Here is a 25,618-nt window from a genome sequence, read left to right on the forward strand (position 1 = left end):
CATCAACTCAATTTTTTAACTCCCCTTGATTTAATACTCTCTAATATTTACTAATTATGTTTCTTAACGACTTCTACCAGTGTATATATATATATATATGTGTGTGTGTGCATGTCCGTATGTTTCTTAAAAAAAATTAGAAGATTAAATATATTTAGTTGGTTGGTCAAACTACTCATTTTTTTCTCTAATATTTATTTAGGTCATGAATTCTATTAGAAATATTTTTGAGTATTTCATAGGTAAGATTAGGATTAAAATTAAGAATTGGTATAAAATTCTTTTTAGAGAAATGCTTGTACTTTCGTGGTTTTGTCGAATCTAAACATTTAGTGGTTCATTTATTAAATTATAAAAAAATGTTAAAATAACATTTTTTAAAAGGATATAAAATCGTCCCATTTCTAATAATTCCTCATATAATAAGTAAATAGAAGTAACTAAATAATGGAAAATGTAAAATAATAAAACAACAACAATAACTAAATAATAGAAAATGATGGTTTTTAGCTCAAAGGGAAAAAATAAAACAGAATAATTAACAATCCTTCCTAATCATAATTTTTTTTCTTTCTATTTTTTTAATTCTTTCTTTTTGTTTGTTTCTTAGGAAAAAGAAGGAAAACCCATAAATATTTGCATGAAATGGATTCAACTTTGCAGTAAAAATTTTCCTTCATATATAAATTTACCTGAAACTTCGTAAAAATTCATGGGAAACGCCACGAGTAACGAAGTAAATGAGTGTCGAAGGAAAGACATCCGACGAATGGTCGACAAACCATATCTAATGCCGCCTATGGGGCAATCGGAACTCATAATCAACGCCAACCCATACATCTTCGTCGACAGGACGCCATACACGCCACAAGATCACCAGTATTCCCCGGGGTACCACTCGTCCCATTATCCCATTGCGCTAGTCAATTGGGTTGATTATCCTCTATGAAGCACGGGTACGATAAAGGAGTTCGTTTCAAGTGCCTGATACGTTTCCGGTACGGGGACGGCTGGGGTACGTACCGGAGACGTGTCACGTTGGCAGGGTACGGTTGATCGAATTCGGGGACAATCAAAGCGTATCTGGGGATGTTTTAGGGACGTCCCCAAGGGTTAATTTTGACAAAAAGTACATAAACCGCAAATGAGACAAAAAAAGAGACAAGGAAATTGAAAAGAAAAAAAAACGAGTGAACGAGTTGTGCAGACAATGATATGGTATGAAAATAAGTAAATAACAAACAAAAATGGAGAATAAGGGTTTATAAGCATGCGAAACAATGTTTACTGTAAATGGAGAAAATAAAAGGAAGAAGAAGCGGCCACGTGGATAGAAAATAAATAAAAGGAAGAAAAGTGTCGGGGAGAGTTAGAATAGGATTTAAGGAATTTTTGGTATAATTGCCAGTTGATCCCTCATCTTTCTAGGTCTTTCGAATATGGCAACAAGTTTTATAGTATTTTTAAATTAAACACTAAAATTAATTTAGTGGTTTGGAAAATTTTCTCAAATGTTAGGATTTTAATTATGGTTAAATTAGGGTGTTACACCAATTTTCTATGAAGTATTGATTTTATTTGTAATTTTTTTATATCTATTTATAATTTTAAAAAATTTATATGTCGTACTTTATCATCCCCGTACCTTGTATTTTTAAAAATTATCGTTTCTCGTCTCTGTATCCGTCCCCATATTTGTATAGGTTATCCTTATGGGCAAATGATAGTGTCGCCGACACCGGTGCCGTATGTAGAGCATCAAGAGGTGGTGACCGTAAAGAATGGCGTTAATTTGAAGAAGGGAAGTTTGAAATTGGCGACTGATGAGAAGAATCCTGGCAAGTTTCTGGTTACGTTCATGTTTGATGTTACTGCTCCCGGAAGGTATTCGGAAAAAAAACATTTTTATCATTAAAAATTTAAAATTTGTTGGTTTGTTCATCTCCTATGATCCACAAACAGGATTATTGTCGTTTCTTCGCGAAAGAATGTGAAGATTGTAATCTGATACCGACGAGGGAAAATATTCTTCCATCGGTAACTTTTGCTTTCGAACAAGATGTAGGATAGAAGTTTCGACAGCCATCAAGAACAGGGATCAATTTCATCCTATTGGAGGATTCAAAATTACTGAAAGTAAACGATGAAATCTATCATTTGATGGTGAAAGTAGAGGCATTGTCGGTCGACTAGGTATTGGCCGAAGGGTGGAATTATCAGCTGACTCAGGCGATGTTCGAGAAGAGCACGGTGGTGAAACAAATACTGTGGGTGAATGAGATGAGATATGAGTTGGTAATATTGACTGCAAAATCACACCGTTAACACTGACTGAAAAATTAAATAAAAATAAATAATTCGATCAACCGAAATCGTGTCATGGTATAACCATTGCCTTAGAAACGAATTCGCCCCGATGTGTGTAATCGCTCCAATAGACGGATCGTCCCTTGAAGTTAACACAATCGCTTCAAATATCGTACACCCGGAACCAGAGTGGATTGCTAGTGGTACTGCTCCTCACTAGAAATAATCAGAAGCTTAGAAAACTTTGAGAGTATTGAGACATTTTTTGGTGAATTGAGAAGTTGTAATAGCCTATCTATTTGTAGGCTTCACATTAAGGGAAAATTTTTGTCTGAAACCGTTGTAACCTCACAAATGAATCTAGCCTCAAATCAGTCCAGGTTCAGGTAGTAACTCTCAGCCTTTTGTAACTCTAGGTAGTTAACTTTGTATCTATTGTAATTACTGAGTAACTAACACAAACATTCTTTCACAATTGCACTATAAAAATTTGAATCTTTCACAATTTTCTTTAAAAAGATAGAAACCGCGCGGACGTGTCAGAGACACGTATTGCCACAAGCCACGAGCACTAGCACGAGCATGAGCCGAGACGAGACGAACGGACGGTGGAACGGCGGTGCGCGAGAAACCCCCTTGTTCCCTATCACTCAACAAAGAAGTGGAGAATGTAAACCTTAAATACCCAATCCCAATGTATTTCCACTCAATGTGGGATTGAGCATTACCAACATTCTCTCACTAACGCGAAAGAATTCTTCTGAAACTCAAAAATACTTTTTTCAGAAGAGCAATAGCAAGATTAGTTGCTTAAGCACTAGTGAATGTATCTTAAACTAGTACATAGTGATTATGAGCAATCCTTATCTCGCACAAGTGAAACTAGTCTTGAACTTTCTAAGACAGGGGTAAACTCATAACACACAACTAACCCCTTCATCCACCTGAGTCCTCGATGAGTAAGATATACATATACAAAAGTATATATTTGGCCACTTATCTTAGGATTCTAGTTAGTGTACTAGAAAAATGGCCCATCATTTTTCATAGAAGGTGACTAATCTTTCTCACTTATGTATGTTATTTCATCAAGTTTATATCGACATAAACCATCCAAAATCGGGCTATGAAATAATTAAGAACTTATACAACAGCTCAACCTTACAAAGGGTATGGTGACTTTCTTCAAGTTCACTATAAGTGAACCACCCAAACTCTGGGATAAGAAGTCATTAAGAATAAATAAGAAACCTCATTATTCGATAAATTCAATAAGTCCTTCTCACTAGGACCATCCAAATCCTGGGTATGAATTTATTAAGAGTAATTAAGCTCAACCTGGGCATGTACATTATTCGTCATAGGAATGTGTAGACACCCCCCATTTCATCCATTCATTCGTTACATATGTATATAATAAACATATTTTACAGGCCCAAAATCACATGTGTGGCCCAAACACACCCAAGTCCCACGTGACCCAACACACTCCAGCAGCCCACTGTGCGAAACCCTAGCACTCCTTCACTCATCCACAGCACCGCAATGAGGGAAACATGTCCCAGCTGAGAAGCCCTCATGCAGCACGCCTCCTTCCTCGCAAGTCCTCACCGTGTACGCCTCTCCAGCAGTCCCCGAAACGTCTGGCAACCGAGACTCATGCTCATCATCAACAACCAAAGCAACAACCCAACATTAGACTTCTATTAGGATTTAAAGATGTAATCTAAAAACATATTTTTCTTTTGCTATAAATAACATGTAATCAACACCATTGTAACAGAGGGGGATTACACAAAATAAAAGCAGAAATTTCAAGCAAATATCAGAGCAAAATCGAAACTTTTTTTTTTTTGAGTTTTTGAAGAACTAAAGGTAAAGTTCGAACCTTTCCTCATTTTTGGTTGCTTGCATGTCGTTTTCCTCGTGTGTTCTTGATTCAAATCCCAAAAGGAGAAGTCTTTGGCCGATGAAGCGAAGCGAGGCCCTTTTTCGAAAAACTTATCTCCAGATCTAGCCCTCGGGATTTCGATTTTTAAGAAAAGTTTTGATTTTTTAAAAAGAAGGTACGAAAAGCTTTTAAAAAAAAACAAAAAACAAAGATTTTTGCCGCGATGAACGGCGGCAGTGAGGCGGCATGGGGACCGGATTCTGGGAATCACAGCGCCTGTTATCTCTCGGATGAATAAAACCAGAAAAAAAGGAAGGGGAGGAGACTCTCGTATGGGAGAAGAGAAAAAAAATGAGATTTTCCTAAAAAATTAATTTTTATACTAAAGCCATCATGCTTCCAAGATCCGTTTCCAACCCGCGTGTCGACCCTTACCCGAATCTGGACCCGCATTTTTTTTTAAATGGGGATATCTTCATTCGGCCCTTATATGTTTTTAAAACTTCTATTTTGATCCCCAAATCCGATTTTCAAATCCAATTTCCTTTTGATTTCGGCCCTAATCTAGGTTTTCTTTCAATTTAGTCATTTTTTATTTTAATTTTAATTTTTTTTATTAAAATATATTTATATATATATATTAATGTATATGTATTTTATTTTAATATCTTTTTTTCTACAAACTAATATTTATATATATATATATATATATATATATATATATGTTACTTTTGATTTCTATTTCTTATTATTATTATTATTTTACTTATATGTATATACTGTTACTTTTTATATTTTACTTATTTACGTGTCTATTTTCTTTTTATTTTTGTTTTCTATTGTATATTTTTATATTCCTTTTACTTGTTTTATTTATTTATTTGCATTATCATCTTATTTTTTTAGTTGTTTATTATGTATATATTAGCGTTATTATTATTTTTTTTATTTTATATATTTTATTCATTTTATATTTACTTTATTTTTCTCAATTTTCTTATTTCATTTGTTTTACTTTATTTTTTTAACTCATATTTTGTCTTTTAGAGAGTACATCTTCAATTAGTCAGAGGTGAGCAATTGGGATCATTATTTTACCTTTTAATTTAAAATTACAATTTTTTTAAAAAAATTTAAGACAACTGGAAATTACATAGTACCGAAAGGACGGTTCAAGGGTGCTAATCCTTCCTTGACCGTAACCGACTCCCGGATCCGACATATCACTGGTAAGACGCAGATAAGGTAAGAAATAGGGTATCCGATCAACCCACTTTTCGTAAAGTAAATGATCGGTGGCGACTCCCAATCCATTTTTCACGTCGAAGCCCAATTCCGGGGCACAACCGAAAGACGGTTGCGACAGCTTGGCGACTCCACTGGGAACAGTAAGTGAGTCAGGCTAAGGTAATTTCCAGTTGTCTTTTTAACGAAAAGGGTAAGCTTAAATTTTGAGGTAATATTTCGATCCCTTTTACTTACTTTTGATTATATTTTCGAGTAAATAGTTGTACTAATCGTTTTCTCATGATTTCAGCCTTCAAAGTTTTTTTTTACTTAAGGTTCTAAACCCGATCTCCAAACCCGTTTTAAGTGGGGGTGAAAGCGACGCCTTCGTGTGAATTTATTCACCGTATGGGCCTAGCAAGTAGCCTTAGAGATTCATATACTTTATGCCTTCGTGTGAATTTATTCTCCGTATGGGCATAAGGGAATGTGTCCTCTCGAGTTTAACTTAGTCCACACAAGCCTGTGATGGGTTTAGGACTAAGGGTCTGGCAAGCCCACGGGGGCACCGACAAGGAGAACTCGGGTACCGTTTTTTTAGAACCTGAACTGGAAGCTATGGAGAAATAGAGCCTACCCCAAAACCACATTTCAAACCCTAGGACATTTTTACCCTAACCATGTTTTTGTTTCTTCTTATTATTTTTTTTTCTTTCGCCTTTTCATATTTACTTATATGTTTTCATTTTACTAACGTTTTTACCTTTGTGTTTGTTTTCTAGCATTTGCATCATAACAAGAGGTCTTTGATCCCTAAAAAGCATTTGCATCATAACAAATGGAAAAAGGTGATGTAATACAAGAGATTAAAAACCCGGAGGTACGACTGTGGTCCGAGAAGACCCAGAAGGAAAAGGGAGACAGTCTTCAAGGAAGCTATATGTCAGAGCTGGTTAATTATGCCTCTATCAGCCTAAAACAGAACAATGTTCAAGAGCTTCGAGACATCTGGGACAGTTGGAAGAATGATCGAAAACAAAAGTTCAGCCAACGGTACGGTGACATTGCACTTCTACTCCAGGTTAAAACTGATGAGCCATTAATCAGAGCCTTGATTCAGTTCTGGAACCTGGGATATAGTTGTTTCACTTTTAACCAGGAGGATATGGTGCCCACCATTGAAGAATACACTGTATTGTTGCATTGTGAAAACATCAAACTAGAGAGAGCCTACATTAAACACATTAAAAGTCAGCCTTTTAAGAATACACTGTCCAGAGTTGCGGGAGTAGACGAAAAATGGGTAATTGACCGAACTCAGCGCAGGGGCAAGGGGGAAGGAATTGAATGGATCCACATAAGGCAATTAATGAAGAACCACCCTGATGAGTGGAAGACTATAGACCTTTTTGCACTAGGTCTATATGGGTTGATTATCTTTCCGAAGACATTGGGTTGCATTGACGCAGCCGTGGTAGAATTGTTTGAACAACTTCCGAGATGAATCAACCCCGCACCGACCATCTTAGCCGAGACCTTTCGGTCTCTTAATCATTGTCGAAGATCTGGTAGAGGTAGGTTCGTTGGGTGTATTCAGCTCCTTCAAGTCTGGATTCACAGCCATTTCTGGAAGACTAACGGGGTCGCCTACCGCCGATTTAGCACCACATATTCACCTTTAGGGGAGTTCATCACAATGAAATGGCATGAAGGTACTTCAAAGGAAAAGTGGATGAAAGTTTTTACACATCTTCAGGATCGAGATATTACCTGGAGAGCCCCCTGGTTGTTCCTCGGTGACGTTCTTTTTCGATGTGAGGATTCTGATAATACTATAACTTTACTCGAACTTTGGGGTGCAGTTGGGTATGCTCCATTGTTAGCACTAAGACAGTATGGGGCACGTCAGTTTGTCCTCGCAACATACGGACTAATTAAATCAGAGTTTGTATATAGCGGTGACAGCTATAAGAAAATGATCAGGGAAGCATCTGAGTCATGGAAGAAAGTATTTCGAATGGATGTCGTTGCTTCCAGAGACATGCTTACTCCGGATTATGTGGAGTAGTGAAGATTGAGAAAGAATGATAACGTCCTGGTGCTAGACTGTGAAGATACTCGGACTATGGAAGAACATCTCAGGCATGTCCCTTCCGAACTAAAAATAGCCAAGGCAGAGTTCGAAGCTGTGAATAGTGAGCTGAAGCAGAGGATTAAGGAACTTGAAATTGAACGTTATCAATGGAAACTCGAGGCTGACTCACAGAAAGATAAAGCAGACAAACTAGAAAGAGAACATAAAAGAGTCCGTTTTGAGCTTGAAGACTTGAGAAAGGGGTATCAAGATACGGTCAATGATAACTTCAAGTTGAAAGTGTCTTATGAGTACTGGAAAGATGAATCTCATAGCTTGAAAAGAAAGTTTGAGGGGCCTGATGAGAGAGCCTGGAAAGAACAGATAAAAACTGCCCAAAGACGCTTAGTAGACAGCCAGCATCAAAACCAACGCTTGAAAATCTAGACGGCTGATCTGGAGAAACAACATGAGAGAGATGGTAAAACAATAGCTGAGTTAGAAACTATTGTAGATGGGTTCAAAAAGCAAGCGAGCAAGCTTCAGATAGTACCCTTCGACGGAGGTTTGCAGTGGCGTTTCCGTTGGGAGCAAGCACAACAAAGGGTAAAGGCCAGAGACGCAGTTATCCGAGACTTCCTAGATCAAGTACAAAAGGTAGCTCGCCATCTACATGGCCTAGCAAGGGAAGCTGGAGTGGTTCGACAAGGTATACAACCAGTGACAAATGAAGGAAGAAGACTTGTCAACCTATTAGAAGCTGTTTGGGGTTTAGAGGATTTAGTTCGAATGTACCTTTGATTATTTTTATGTCTCTTATAAGATAAAACATTTTTGTCTAAATAAAGATTATTTATAATAATGAACACTTTTCTAGATCAGTGCCTTTAAATCGCATACATTATGCATTGCATACTTTTCATTTTATATTTCATGTTTATTTTTATATTTTCCATGTTTTTACATTCATATTAACTATCAGAACATGTCTCAGAAAGGGAAAGAGAAAACACCAAGATTACCACCAAATATTAAATACGCATCACCCACACAATACCCGAGCAAAGAAAAGACAAATGGAGGCCAGAATGGAAACTCGAGGAGAACATGGTAAGACTATAAAAAGAACTGGAAGATAAGATGGCTCAAAACAGTCAGAGCACTCTAGAGTCCATCAAGAAAAACCAGGAATCCTTGGTCGACCAATAGTGGCCAATTATCATGTTTACAGCAAGCTAGTGCAGTAGGGGGAAGTCCTTCCGAAGGGGTAACCATATCATCAACCTCTCAGGTGATTATGTCACCCGAGATCTTACCCAGACCACAAGAAAATTCTTCTGCTGTCAAAGGAAAAGCACTATCTGCTGTAAAGGTGCAAACTTTCAAAACTAATCCTGATAATCATCCGGATGATTACAATATCCCGGATTTAAATGAAGATGACAAAGCGAAAAAGATGGAAGAGAAGATCAGGATGATAGAAGATCGAATGAAGATGGTCCAAGGGTACCATGATTATTATGGAGTGGACGCAAGGGAGCTGAGCCTGGTTCCAGATTTGGTTCTTCCACCAAAGTTTATAGTTCCTGAGTTTGAGAAGTTCGATGGGAACAGCTACCTATCAGCCCATATCACTATGTTCTGTCGGAAGATGACAGGATATGGAGGGAATGATCAACTCCTGATCCACTGTTTTCAGGAGAACCTATCTGGTTCAGCTATCCGGTGGTACAATCAGCTCAGCCAAACTCACATCAAGACATGGAAAGATTTAGCTAAGTCTTTCCTAGAACAATATAAACATATCAATGATATGAGACCAGACCGGGTTATGCTGCAAAGCCTGGAAAAGAAGCACAATGAGAGTTTCCGACAATATGCACAGCGATGGAGGGATTTGTCTGTGCAAGTTCATCCACCCTTGGATGAAAAAGAGACTAGAAAGTTGTTTATACAAACCCTGAAGACACCTTACTTCAGACACCTGGTGGCAATTACATATGGAGGTTTTTCAGATTTAGTCATGGCCGGTGAAATGATTGAGTTGGCCATTAAACAAGGAAAAATCGAGGGAGGAGACTCTAGTAAGAAGCCTTCCATGAAAAACAAAGACCGAGAGATCAACAATGTCAACACTTATAACGTCAACAAGGGTGTTACAGTCTCAAGCTCAAAAACCACTGCAACTGTACCATCTGGTACTTCCACCCAAACTCAAAGAGATCCAAGGAGGGAAAGGGAAAGAGAGCAATTCGATCCCATTCCCATGACATATAAAGAGTTATATCAACAACTCCTCGACACACATGCAATTTCACCTTACCCAATGGATCCGATGAAGCCCCCATATCCGAGATGGTATGACGAGAACGCAAACTGTGAATACCATGGTGGTGTGCAAGGGCATTCGATCGAAGGTTGTCTCACATTCAAGAGAGGCTTGTACAACGAATGCGGAACAAAAATTGAATCCCTTGCCTAATCATCCAGAGACCGGAAATAATGCAGTCATCACCAAAAATGGCAGGAGAATCAAAACCAATGTTTCAGAAGTCAAAGCTCCTTTGGCTTTGGTATGGAGCCAAATGGTAAAGGCATGGCTTCTTACACCGCAATCGTATCTAAAGAATGAAGGTGGTAATTATTGTTGTTACCATAATAAAGAGGGGCATAAAGTGCAAGAATGCTCCGAATTCAAGACATTAGTCCAGCTCATGATGGACTAGAAGGAGCTGGAGTTTTACGAGGAAGTTCAGGATTCCCCGGAAGCAGACATTTGTGCTACTGAAGGATCATCAGACAAGAGATTCGGCAGGGGTAGTCCGTTGATCATTACCCCTAAGGCAAAGATGACAACGACAACTCCACAAGCAAAAGTGGTGATTACAGCACCTTGACCTTTTCAGTACAAAGACAATCGGCAAGTGCCATGGAAGTACGGATGCCAGGTAAGTACTTCCAAAGGATGTGACAACAATGTGGGGCAAAAACAACTAGAGTCCTTCAAGGAAGATGTATTGGCTATCAATGAGCCTATAAAGGAGGAAGAAGCTAAAGAATTCCTCAAATTTCTGAAGCATAGTGAGTATAGTATTATAAAACAGGTCCACAACTTGCCAACACACTCTTCAATATTGGCACTCTTATTAAACTCAGAAGCACATCGGGAGGCACTGTTGAAGGTTCTGAATTAGACATTCGTGCCACAAGACATACCAGTCAGCAAGATGGGTCGACTGGTAAATAATATTCAAGCTGATAATCTCATCTCATTTTCAGATGATGAGATTCCATCCGGAGGAAGAGGTCGAACGAAGGCATTGCACATCACTACCTACTGCAAGGGCCATGCTCTGCCAAGTGTATTGATCGACAACGGATCAGCCTTAAACGTGATGCCTCTAATAACATTGAAAAGGATGCCAATAGATACCTCATATATGAAAGCCTGTCAGAACGTGGCCCGAGCATTTGATGGGACCAAAAGAGAGGTTATTAGTAAGATGATGCACCTATGATGTCGAGTTTCTGGTAATGGATATCATTCCTTCCTACAACTGTCTTCTGGGAAGGCCATGGATTCATCAAGCTGGTGCAGTACCATCCACACTGCACCAGAATGTTAAATTTGTTATTGACGGGGCCTTAGTAATCGTCGATGCTGAGGAAGATATTGTGGCAAGTGTGACCACGGAGGCCCCATACATCGAGGTGGACGAGGAAGCGATGGAGTGTTCGTTCCGCTCCTTAGAATTTGTGAATGCCACCTTTGTGGCAGAAAGAAGAAGGATTCCTAAACCCCGACTTTCCAAGTGTACCAGGATGGAAATCATGCAAACATTGGGACGAGGTGCCAAGATTGGAAGAGGGCTTGGAAAATTTCTACAAGGAAGGATTAATCCAGTCCTTCCTATTTCAAAGCCAGACCGATTTGGGCTTGGCTTTCAGCCCAGTTACCATGAGAAGAGAAAAGAAGTTTAGAAGAACCGAGAGAGAAGACTAGCCAGGTTGACTCGAAGTGAACTTCAATGGGAGACCATGACATTCCCGCCTCTTTGCCATACATTCAAGTCAAGTGGTTATATGTTTGAGACCACATTGTCAGACTTAGAAGAGGATTTGGAAGATTTGAGCATCAATGTTTTATCCACTGGGAATGCTGATGACACAGTTAGATATGGGATATGCCCTCTGCCACTTGGGTTCGTGCCTAGCCGTTGGTCGGTCGAAGAACTACCTGTGGTTTACAAGAATCTTTCAGAGTAATATTCGAACTATCCCTATTCGCCTATACCCGGGGCAATAGGTGATCTTTTGTAAGGGTTAATAAACATTATGTTTGAGTTCAATAAAAGATGAATTTTTCTTTTCTCATGGCAAACAAATTTTCCTTTGTTCCTTTTTGAATTCATTGTCTATCTTCTTCATTTTGATACTCCGTTTCCACTTTCCCTCAAATTTAATTCTTGATTATTTCGTGTGGGATATTTTCCTCTCACACATGCACATTTTCACTTCTTTCAGATTCCCATATAATAATAATGTAGGCACTAATGATCCTGATCCGGAGTTGGATTTTGAATCGGCCATTTGCCTCAGAGAATTTGATGAGTGCGACACTGAAGAGGAGTGCAATTTGCCTACTGAATTGTTGAGAATGGTAGAAAGAGAAGATAAACAAATACTGCCCCATAAAGAGACAATCGAAATCTTGAATCTGGGTATTGAGGAAGATCGAAAGGAGGTTAAAATTGGTACGACTCTTTCGACGGAAGCAAGACAAAACCTGATAGTCTTACTTCAAGAATACAGAGAGGTGTTCGCCTGGTCGTATCAAGACATGCCTGGATTAGACACAGATATGATAGTCCACAAACTACCAATTAAACCAGAATGCAAACTAGTGCAGCAGAAACTGAGAAGGATGTGACCAGAAATACTCCTTAAGATCAAGGAAGAAGTTAGGAAGCAATTTGATGCTGGTTTTCTTCAAGTGGCCAAATATCCGGAGTGGGTGGCCAATATAGTGCCCGTGCCTAAAAAGGACGGGAAAGTACGCATGTGTGTCGATTACCGGGACCTTAACAAGGTAAGTCCCAAGGACAACTTTCCCCTACTACACATAGACACTCTGGTGGACAATACAGCCGGGAACAACTACTTTTTCATTCATGGATGGATTTTCGGGGTACAATCAGATCAAAATGCATCCCGAAGATATGGAGAAGATAACTTTTGTCACGATATGGGGAACTTTCTGTTACAAAGTGATGCTTTTTGGATTAAAGAATGCTGGGGCAACATATCAGAGAGCTATGGTGACCCTGTTCCATGACATGATACACAAAGAAATCGAGGTTTATGTCGACGACATGATTGTCAAGGCACAGACCGAAAATGAACATGTCGAGCATTTGAGAAAGCTATTCCAAAGATTAAGGAAGCTCCAGCTTCATCTGAACCCTAGCAAGTGTACTTTTAGAGTAACATCCGGGAAACTGTTAGGCTTCGTGGTAAGTAGAAAAGGCATTGAGGTTGATCCTGACAAAGTTAAGGTCATCCAGAATCTACCTCCACCTCGAACACAAAAGGAGGTCCGAGGTTTTCTGGGCAGATTAAATTACATAGCTCGGTTCATATCTCAGTTAACTGATAAGTGTTATCCAATCTTTCAACTTCTCCGAAAAAATAGCCCTGGGTCATGGGATGAAAACTGTCAGATTGCATTCGAAAATGTGAAAGAGTATATGTCTCATGCTCCTATCTTGATGTCCCCCATCCCAGTCAAACCTCTGTTCTTGTACCTATCCATATTCGAGAACTCAATGGGGTGTGTCTTGGGTCAACATGACGAGTCTGGAAGAAAAGAAAGAGCCATCTACTATCTGAGTAAGAAGTTCACCGATTGGGAGGTCAGATATCCTCTCATCGAGAAAGTTTGTTGTGCTTTAGTCTGGGCTACAAAAAGACTCAGACAATACATGTTGTATCACACCACTTGGTTGATTTCCAAGTTAGATCCTTTAAAATACATGATGGGGGTACCTGCTCTATCCGGATGGTTAGCCCAATGACAGATGCTATTGTCCGAATTCGACATTGAATACGTGAGCCAAAAAGCAATCAAAGGAAGTTCCATATCGGATTTCTTAGCAAGCAGAGCCAATGAGAATTATGAGCCATTAGACTCTGATTTCCCAGACGAAGGCTTGATGGCTTTATCCTTAGAAGAAACAGGTACTTCAACAGACAGTTCCTGGAAAATGTACTTCGATGGGGCATCTAATGCATTAGGACATGGCATCGGGGCAATACTGATCTCTCCAGAAGAAATTCATTATCCATTTACCAGCAGACTGAACTTCGATTGTACCAATAACATGGCAGAGTATGAGGCCTGTGTCTTGGGAATTCGAGCTGTACTGGGGCAAAATGTAAAGACCTTGCGGATATACAGAGATTCAGCATTAGTAATCTATCAGCTCTGCGGAGAATGAGAAACCAAAGATACAAAACTGATAGAATACCGGAAGCTAATACTGGATCTGCTCGAAGATTTCGATGAAGTCACTTTCCACTATGTGCCAAGAGAAGAGAATCAAATAGATGATGCTTTGGCTACCTTGGCAGCCGCATTTAAAGTTGGCAAAGAGTCTGAGATGATGCCAATTGACATGCAGTCGTATGAGTACCCAGCTCATTGTTACCAGATTGAAGAAGTAAAAGACACAAAGCCTTGGTACGATGACATTTTGCAGTATATCAAACATCGAAGCTATCCAGAGGAGGCAATTGAAACCGATAAAAGAACCATTAGAAAGATGGCAGTTGGGTCTTGTACAAGAAAATCCATAATCAAGTTCTGTTAAGGTGCGTCGATGCTGAAGTGGCAAAAATGATAGTGGAAGAAGTACATGACGGAGTTTGTGGAGCACATACAAATGGACATATGATATCGAGACAGATAATGACATGACGGAGATAAAATAAATGTTCCACCACATCCGCTTCATGTCATGACGTCACCATGGCCTTTCTCTATGTGGGGCATGGATGTAATTGGACAAATCCATCCAAAGGCTTCGAATGGTCATCGTTTCATCCTTATAGCTATTGATTATTTCATTAAGTGGGTAGAGGTTGCTTCCTATGTCAGTGTCACTCAATCTGTTATCTGTAAGTTTTTGAAGAAAGAAATCATATGTCGGTATGGTTTACCTGAAAGGATCATTACCGATAATGCTACAAACTTGAACAATAAAATGATGAAAGCTGCTTGTGAGCAATTCAACATAAAACATCACAATTCTACTACCTACAGACCAAAGATGAATGGTGCAGTACAAGCAGCAAACAAAAACATTAAAAAGATAGTGGAGAAAACAACCGAGACCTACAAGGACTGGCATGAGAAGTTGTCTTTCGCTTTGTTCGCTTATCGAACCTCAGTACGAACCTCGACTGGGGCAACTCCATTTTCACTAGCTTATGGAATGGAAGCAGTATTGCCCATTGAAGTAGTAATTCCATCACTACGGGTCTTAACAGAAGTCAAACTAGATGACGCATAATGGATGCAATCCAGATACGATCAGCTTAATCTGATAGATGGAAAGATACTGAAAGCCATTCAACATGGTCAAATCTATCAAAAACGAATGATTCGAGCACATGACAAGAATGTACACCCAAGAATATTCCATGAAGGAGATCTGGTGCTAAAGAGAATTTTGCCAGTTCAGAAAGATTTCCGAGGAAAATGGACGCCAAATTGGGAAGGAACCTATGTCATAAAGAAGGCCTTTTCCGGAGAGGCCCTTGTCCTGGCTGAAATGGACGGACCTGACCTGCCACATCCCATCGATTCAGATGCAGTCAAGAAATACTATGCTTATGATGAAAACCCGAAAGGGCGTCCTAAGTCAGAAAAAAAATGTTTAGGGTGAAAACCCGAAAGGGCGCCTTAGATATAAAAAAACAAAAATGTGAGTTCAAGGTGAAAACCCGCGAAAGACGTCTTACAACCAAGGAAGGATACAAGTTGAAAACCCAAAAGGGCGATTTGGATAAATCAAGAAACCCAGACATTTGAAACTCCCCGGTATCTGAATTTCCGCAGACTCAGCGAGTCAGAGAAAGGTTGCACTCTCCTGAAGATTGTCGCATTTTTCAAAGATCCTTTGGCAAAGGCTGTATTCAAGGTCACCTAACGGCTTTTCAGTTCAGAAATGCCCACATTATTGAAATCTAAGACATTCATTTATACCTCATCATGTCTTCATCCTCCAAAATATTTGTCGTGTATTATTTGTTCTTTTTCCCTCATGAATAAAAGACAATCCTTTTCTCTACACCAATTCCTTTTGAGCATCTTGGATTGAGCTTAAACTTAATGATTTATTCACTCGTGCAAAATATATTCGTATATTACTGCACAAAGATTCATTGAAAAACATAGGTACTTGGAAGCTGATCAGTGCTCATGCATATACTTGAGATGGTAGAGAGGCGGTTCTCGGATCAAGGATAAAAAAACATCAGATTTGAACATTTGAAGAATTCAAGACCAAGGGTCGAAATTTTCAAAATTCCATACAGACAACCAAAGATCGAGATTTCTCTCCAGATCCCCATAACTTTTTCAAGTTTTAGCCAGAGTCAATTTTAACTTCGCGACGAAGGGTATTGAACTCACAATTTGCTCGAAAGTAGATTTCAACCTCACAATGAAGGATATCTAGCTCTAAGCCAAACATCCACGATTTCAACTCCACGACGGAGGATATCACTCCAGACAACGCAAGTTCAACTTCACGACGAAGGGACCGCTGGTTGTCAACAACAACTTCCCAATTTCGGGGCCAATTTTAACTTCACAGCGAAGGATATTGGACTCCAGACAATGCAAGTTCAACTTCACGACAAAGGGACCGCTGGTTTTCAACAACAACTTCCCAATTTCAGAGCCAATTTCAACTTCACAGCGAAGGATATTGGACTCCAGACAACGCAAGTTCAACTTCACGACGAAGGGACCGCTGGTTGTCAACAACAACTTCCCAATTTCGGAGCCAATTTCAACTTCACAGCGAAGGATATTGGACTCCAGACAACTCAAGTTCAACTTCACGACGAAGGGACCGATGGTTGTCAACAACAACTTCCCAATTTCGGAGCCAATTTCAACTTCACAGCGAAGGATATTGGACTCCAGACAATGCAAGTTCAACTTCACGACGAAGGGACCGCTGGTTGTCAACAACAACTTCCCAATTTCAGAGCCAATTTCAACTTTACAGCGAAGGGTATTGGACTCTAGACAACGTAAGTTCAACTTCACGACGAAGGGACCGCTGGTTGTCAACAATAACTTCCCAATTTCAGAGCCAATTTCAACTTCCCAGTGAAGGATATTGGACTCCAGACAACGCAAGTTCAACTTCACGATGAAGGGACCGATGGTTGTCAACAAAGTTTCATTCAGAGTCAATTTCAACTTCACAGCGAAGGATATTAGACTCGAGACAACACAAGCTCAACTTCACAGCGAAGGGGTGACTGACTGTCAACAAACAATTTCCCAATACCAGAACCAATTTCAACTTCACAGCGGAGGATATTGGACGCGGAATAATACTTGGATCCCAACTTCACGACGAATGAGTCATCTATAACACCACAACATCAAAGTCTTCAGTTCAAGTTTCACTTTCACGACGAAGTATCTTGACCAGAAGATGATTCAGAGGCCACTTGCCAAAAGATTTGAGCTCGTTTTCGACTTCACGACGAATGAGTTCGTGCTCAGAATTTTCCAGTTTTGACTCAACCTCACGACAAGAGAGTCATTTCATGATTGACAAACCAGTTTCAACATCAGTTTTCAACTCTACGACAGAGGACATTCGATATGGATGAAATATGTGTCTATTAATCTTTGCTCCATTTTCGTTACATAATAATAAGCAAAGAGGGGCAGCTGTAGACACCCCACATTTCATCCATTCATTCGTTACATATGTATATAATAAACATATATTATTATTTTTTTACAGGCCCAAAATCACATGTGTGGCCCAAACACACCCAAGTCCCACGTGACCCAACACACTCCAGCAGCCCACTGTGTGAAACCCTAGCACTCCTTCACTCATCCACAGCGCCGCAATGAGGGAAACATGTCCCAGCCGAGAAGCCCTCATGCAGCACTCCTCCTTCCTCGCAAGTCCTCGCCGTGTATGCCTCTCCAGCAGTCCCCGAAACGTCTGGCAACCGAGACTCATGCTCATCATCAACAACCAAAGCAACAACCCAACATTAGACTTCTATTAGGATTTAAAGATGTAATCTAAAAACATATTTTTCTTTTGCTATAAATAACATGTAATCAACACCATTGTAACAGAGGGGGATTACACAGAATAAAAGCAGAAATTTCAAGCAAATATCAGAGCAAAATCGAAACTTTTTTTTTTTGAGTTTTTGAAGAACTAAAGGTAAAGTTCGAACCTTTCCTCATTTTTGGTTGCTTGCATGTCTTTTTCCTCGTGTGTTCTTGATTCAAATCCCAAAAGGAGAAGTCTTTGGCCGATGAAGCGAAGCGAGGCCATTTTTCGAAAAACTTATCTCCAGATCTAGCCCTCGAGATTTCGATTTTTAAGAAAAGTTTTGATTTTTTAAAACGAAGGTACGAAAAGCTTTTAAAAAAAACCAAAAAAAAGATTTTTGCCGCCGATGAACGGCGGCGGTGAGGCGGCATAGGGGCCGGATTCTGGGAATCACAACGCCTGTTCATCTCTCGGATGAATAAAACCTGAAAAAAAGGAAGGGGGGGAGACTCTCATATGGGAGAAGAGAAAAAAAAATGAGATTTTCCTAAAAAAAATTAATTTTTATACTAAACCCATCATGCTTCCAAGATCCGTTTCCAACCCGCGTGTCGACCCTTATCCGAATCTGGACCCGCATTTTTTTAAAAATGGGGATATCTTCATTCGGCCCTTATATGTTTTTAAAACTTCTATTTTGATCCCCAAATCCAATTTTCAAATCCAATTTCCTTTTGATTTCGGCCCTAATCAAGGTTTTCTTTCAATTTAGTCATTTTTTTATTTTAATTTTAATTTTTTTTTATTAAAATATATTTATATATATATTAATGCATTGTTAGTTTTTTTTTAAATAAATAATATTTTATTATTTATTTTATTATATATATATGCGTATATGTATTTTATTTTAATATCTTTTTTTCTACAAACTAATATTTATATAAATATAAATATATATATATATATATATATATTACTTTTTATTTTCTATTTCTTATTATTATTATTATTATTATTTTACTTATATGTATATACTGTTACTTTTTATATTTTACTTATTTACATGTCTATTTTCTTTTTATTTTTGTTTTCTATTGTATATTTTTATATTCCTTTTACTTGTTTTATTTATTTATTTGCATTATCATCTTATTTTTTTAGTTGTTTATTATGTATATATTAGCGTTATTATTATTTTTTTATTTTATATATTTTATTCATTTTATATTTACTTTATTTTTCTCAATTTTCTTATTTCATTTGTTTTACTTTATTTTTTTAACTCATATTTTGACTTTTAGATAGTACATCTTCAATTAGTCAGAGGTGAGCAATTGGGATCATTATTTTACCTTTTAATTTAAAATTACAATTTTTTTAAAAAAATTTAAGACAACTGGAAATTATGTAGTACCGAAAAGACGATTCAAGGGTGCTAATCCTTCCTTGACCGTAACCGACTCCCGGATCCGACATATCACTGGTAAGACGCAGATCAGGTAAGAAATAGGGTATTCGATCAAACCACTTTTCGTAAAGTAAATGATCGGTGGCGACTCCCAATCCATTTTTCACGTCGAAGCCCAATTCCGGGGCACAACCGAAAGACGGTTGCGACAGAATAGATAGGGAGAAATGTATATTATGAGTCTTTTCACAGTTTTGTTTGACCACATTAAACTTAGATAACTACGTTAGGTATCCACCATGAATTCCTCAACCAATGGGCTTTAGACCCATCCCCCTCGACGAATCTAGGACCAACTTCTGGCTTAACCCTTTGGTAAGCAGATCTGCTAGGTTCTTTTCTGACTTCACATACTCTAAGGAGAGTACTCCATTTCTTATCAAGTGTCTAACAAATTCATTCCTTATGTGAATGTGTCTTTTCTTACCATTGTAAGCTTGGTTCTTTCCCACACATATCGCAGCTTATGAATCACACAGTAAGGAAATAGAAAGAGTCAATCTTCCCTACAACGGAATTTATGCTAATAAATTTCTAAGCCACTCGGTTTCTTGCCCAGCTAAGTCAAGAGCTATAAACTTTTACTACATAGTGGAACGAGCAATACAAGTTTGCTTTGCAGATTTTCACGAGATTGATGCTCCATCCAAAGTAAAAATATACCTGATTGTAAAGATTACTTCATCATTGTCAAAAACCTAGTTGGCGTCACAATATCCTTCCAGTACCACAGGATAGCAAACAAACTCAAGTTTTCAGTCCATTGTACCCTTAAGGTACTTAAGTAAGCATCTGATAGCAAACCAATGCTCACCACTCGGATTATGGGTATATATACTAAGTCCACTCACAACGTAGGCAATATTAGGTCGAATATAGTTCATTAAGATCATTAGGCTCCCAATCACTTTAGCATATTCAGTTTGGGAAACGCTACTTTCTTTATTCTTAAAGAGATGTATGCTAGGGTCATAAGGAGTTCGAACAGGGACAACATCAAAACTGTCAAATTTCTTTAACACTTTTTCAATATAGCATGTTTGATTTAAAGAAAATCTCTTTCAGTTCTGGTGACTGTGACTCCTAAGATTACGTCAACTTCTCCCAAATCAGTAATCTTAAATTTATTAGACAATAAATCTATTGTTTTGTTAATAAACTCAATGCTAGTACTAAAAATCAACATGTCATCAACATACAAACTTATGATGATGCAATCAGCACCAACCATCCTCGAATACATGCATGCATCCGAACCATTCACAACAAAACCAAAACTAAGGATAGTTCTGTGAAATTTCTCATACCACTGTTTAGTAGCTTGTTTGGGGTCGTAAAACGATTTTTTAAGTCTGTATATTTTGCCTTTCATGCCAGACACCTCGAAACCAAGAGGTTGCTCTATATAGATCTCATCATCTAAGTCTTCGTTCAAGAATGCAATGTTTACATCCATTTGATGTACTTGCAACTTGTGAATAGAGGCTAAAGCAAATAATGTCCGCATCGTTGAGATTTTCGGTACGTGAGAGTAGGTATCGAAGAAGTCTATACTGAACTTTTAAGTGAACCCTTTGACGACTAGCTTTGCCTTGTACCGTTGAATAGAACCATTTGACCTCAAATTCTTCCGGAAGACCCATTTGTTGCTGATAGTTCTAAATCCCTTAGGCAAGTCAACCAATTCTAAAGTATGATTAGATATTATCGATTCTAGTTCATCATTGATAACGCTTTTCCAAAAATTAGCATCGATAGATCATATAGCTTCCTCATAAGTCTTAGGATTGTCATCTAACAGAAATATTTGAGCTATAGGATCATAAAGAGAGTCTAAATCATTTATCTCAGAAATAAAGAAAGTTATGAAATCTGGTCCAAAAGAGGTTTCAGTTATTTGTCTTTTACTTCTTTTAGGTTCGAATTCAATTTCTTGAGTAGACCTAGCAGGTATACTAGAAGAAGTGGATGGAAAGTTTTTTATTTGTGTTTCTTCATTCAATTTAGGTTTCTTTAAAGGAAAAGAATCTTCAAAGAAAAGGACATCTCTCGACTCACAAACAAAATAGTATTGTAGAAGCATGAATCTGTATGCAACATTGTTTGTAGCATACCCTATGAACACTACATCAACGATTTTAGGTCCGATGATGGACTTCTTAAAATTCGACAATCCTACTTTAGCCAGACACTCTCACACTTTCAGGTATTGTAGGTTTGGAGCGTATCATTTCTACAACTCATATGGAGTATAATCTAATTTCTTATGAGGTACTCGATTTAAAATACAATTTTCCGATAGAATTGATTCCCCTACATGTTTTCAGATAACCCAAAACTTATCAACAATGAGTTCATCATCTTTTTTAAAGTTCTAATATTCCTTTCGGCTATATCATTTTGTTGATGAAAATAAGGTGCTGAAGTTTCGTGAATTATGTCATTCTTCTCACACACCTCTTTTAAGAAATTTGATTCATATTCACCACCTATCTAAGATCTAAGTCGTTTGATTTTCCTATCTAACTGATTCTCAACTTCTGTCTTATAAATAAGGAATAAGTTTTCAGCCTCGTCTTTAGTTTTAAGGAGATAAACCTTTGTGTATCTCGAGTAATCATCTACAAAGGTCATGTAGTAGTTTTTTCCTCCTTTACTTTCAGTGTTTCTAAAGTATGCTAGATCGGTATGAACAAGTTCTAACAATTCATTCTTTCTCTTAGAAATAGTCTTAAAGTGAGGTTTAACATGCTTGGCTTCTACACAAATTTCACATTTGTTAAAGTTAATTAAGTCTAGTTTAGGCAGAATATTCATTTTCATCAATTTCTTTAAACCATGAATGTTTAATATGTCCTAATCTAACATGCTACATATCAAAAAATTCAACGATATAAGTAGAAGTGGTAGCTTTATTCTCATTAAGAGTTTCTATGACAAATAAACCCCCATTTAAAAACCTTTCCCAACATAATCATCGTTTCGAGAAAGTACAAGTTTATATACCTCAAAAACTAACTTAATGCCTACCTTATTCAGAAGCCCGCCACTTATTAAATTTCTACACAAGGCATGTGCATACAAAACATTATTTAAAGCTAAAGTTTTACCGAAAGTTAGCTTGAGTAAAACTTTTCCTTTGCCCAACACTTCAGAACTACTGGAGTTCCCTTGTACACTCGTTCACCTCCGTTCTCATCCTCAAACTCGGTGAAAAAAATATTTCCTTGCGCATAATTGTTTGGAAGCGCCAGTATCAACACCCACTCAGAACTGTCCTCCACTAGGTTGACTTCGAAAACCACCACAGCAATGATGTCATCATCGTTCTCTGTAACATGCATATGTGGTTTGTTGTCATTCTGGCGATCTGAGCGATGTTGGCATTGGTAGGCTTTGTGACCATCTAGACCGCAAACATAACACTTGAGCTTCTTTCCATCAGATTTGGTATTTCATGGCTTTTTGAAATTCACGCCTTTCTGAGGTTTCACCTTTTTGTTTGGATTCCCTCGTTTCATGGTCTTTTTGAACTTAGACCCTAAGACACCACCAGTTCCAACCAAGTTAGACTTAAAATACATATTACTAAAGGAACTTGCAACCTTATCCTTTAGATGGTTGGCATATTCGATCTTCATGGGGCCCACCTGCTCCTCAAGTGAAATATATATCTTTGTATGCTTGCGATAGTCAGACCAGGACTTGGGTAGCTTTTTGATGAGGACATTGGCTTGGACTACTTCACACATTTGTATTCTTTCGACAATGATATCGGCCACCAGATTTTCATAGTCATGGACTTGATCTATGATTGGCTTATCGTCCATCATCTGGAATTTGAGCCATTCTCTGACAACGTATTTCTTTATGTCTGCATCATCAGCACCGTACTTATTCTCTAGAGTGTCACAGATAGCCTTGGCGCTTCTCTCCTTAAGGAACATGTCAAACAATTTGTTAGAAATATGGCTGAGAATGTGTCCTCTCTCCGTCTTGTTGTCATTGTCGTATTTCTTGGTGGTAGCGACAGTCGCAGTAGTAGCGACTAAAGCAGCATCAGACAGAATTACATCAGTATTGTCTCCAGAAACTGAGGTGGTAGGCGGCATGGAAGGTACTGGCTTAATCAATACGTAATCCAGGTTAAGCTGCTCGAAAAATATTAGTATCTGCTGGGACCACCTCCGGTAATTCTTTTCATCGAGTGCATCGAGCTTGGAAAGGTCGAGGATCAGCTTGCTCAAAGGTGATGTCATATTTACAGTATATGAATTCATTTCTAAATTGTTGATAATATTGACTGCAAAATCACATTGTTAGCATTGACTGAAAATTAAATAAAAATAAATAGTTCAATCAAACAAAACTGTGTCATTGTATAACCACTGCCTTATAAATGAATTCATCCCGATGTGTGTAATCGCTCCAATAGGTGGATCATCCCTCGAGGTTAACACGGTCTCTCCAAATATCGTATACTCAGAACCGGAGTGGACTATTGGTGGTACTGCTCCTCGCCAGAAAGAATTAGAAGCTTTGAGAGTATTGAAAGATGTTTTTTTGGTGAATTGAGAAGCTGGAATAGTCTCTCTATTTGTAGGCTTCATGTAAGGGGTAAAATGATCCAACGTAAATTAGATATAATTCTAATTTAATTTCTACATTAAAATTTTGTCTGAAACTGTTGCAACCTCATAGATGAATTTGGCCTCAAATCAGTCCAGGTTCATGTAGTAACTCTCAGCCTTTTGTAACTCCAAGTAGTTAATTTGTAACTCTTGTAATTACTGTGTATCTGACATAATAAATAGCTTTGAACACAGGTGAAAAAAACATCCAGAATCATCCAACGTTTATTGTTCTTTCAGAGAAAAATTCCTTATGAATTTTCTCTAAAAGATAGCAACCGCGCGGACGTGTCGAAGACACGTATTGCTTTACGACCATGACCACGAGACGAGACGGGACAGACGACATCAGAGCGCAAAAAACCCCTTGTTCTCTATCACTTAACAAAGAAGTGCAGAATGTAAACCTTAAATACCCAATCCCAATGTATTTCCCACTCAATGTGGGATTGAGCATTACCAACATGAGCTACAGGAGATATATGGGATCGAAAGTTCAGTCGGTGATGATGTGGGAAAACTGAGGGGAAATACTGCCTTATTTGCCTTCCTGAGCCACGCCACATAACCGTTATGCCCTGCAGACACATGGTAAAATGCTTTAGGCAAGAAGGCATTAGAAAATAACCAATATAACCTCGTATTTTTTTCAATGTGGCGTTTCGACTCAGAAAATAAATCTTATGTGATCGTTTGACCAATTTTTTTGTCTTTGACCGATACTGTGTTGACGTGACAATTCACAATACTGACACGACAGTCTATGGTGTTGACGTAGTAGTCCATCTGTCATGTTTGAGTTACCAATTTAGCTCATCTGTCATGTTATTCGTCACGTTATCAACCACGTAAACTGTCACGTTAGTACCGTGAACTGTTACGTCAATATCGTAACGGTCAACGATGAAAAACATTGATCAAATGGTCATATTGAGTTTATTTTCCGAGTTAGAAAGTCACATTAATATCTTTAAAAAAAATACGATAACCTCTAATACCTTTTTGTCCATGCTTTAACCTATTTTTGGATTGGAATTTGGAAACAATTCATTTCCTCATCTTATTTTCATGTGCTGGTTGTGCAGTGCATGTGCAGCTTGTGCGCAAAGATTTCGAGACACCACACAAATCGGTGCCCCGTTTGTCGGCAACCAGTCGAGAGGCTGCTGGAGATCAATCCATGCATCACACAATAGCATCTGATTTGTAGTGTTCAAAATTATGGTTTCGTACTCTCTGATGCAACAAGGGCATGTCATGTATTTTGGTTTCTACTTCTTTTGTGTGTTATTACATGTCTGCGTCTATTTGCCTAAACCAACAACCTTTAACACTTTGGTTTCTAATCGTGAAAAAGATTGTAATTTCAATCATCAGCTTCTTTTATGGTTATCCTCATAACAAGCAAAAACAAGACATTCAACAAACTTGGCCCCTTCGTAAAAATTAAAAAAATATGAAAGCTAGCTAGGGTTGAGTGGGAAAACTATCCAAATGGATAGAATTATGTTTGGTTTTATTTACTGTTATATAATAATTTATAATTTTCTAAAATAGATCCGAATCAAACCGTTATTATTCTTATCCCATGTTCTAAGCTCAAATTAAATTTCGTTAATTTCATTTTTTTAATGTTTATATTTGGTTCACCAATCAACTAATTTGAATAGAATATTGTATAAAAAGAGT

At 38.1% G+C, this 25,618-nt stretch overlaps 1 pseudogene; it reads left to right on the forward strand.

Moving 5' to 3' along the window:
- The first annotated feature begins 945 nt into the window (after nucleotides 1-945).
- Nucleotides 946-25,125, forward strand: LOC120183866 (annotated as a pseudogene).
- Nucleotides 25,126-25,618: the final 493 nt, after the last annotated feature.

This window comes from Hibiscus syriacus, unplaced genomic scaffold (assembly GCF_006381635.1).
Source record: "Hibiscus syriacus cultivar Baekdansim isolate YM2019G1 unplaced genomic scaffold, ASM638163v2 tig00112852_pilon, whole genome shotgun sequence".
NCBI lineage: Eukaryota > Viridiplantae > Streptophyta > Magnoliopsida > Malvales > Malvaceae > Hibiscus > Hibiscus syriacus.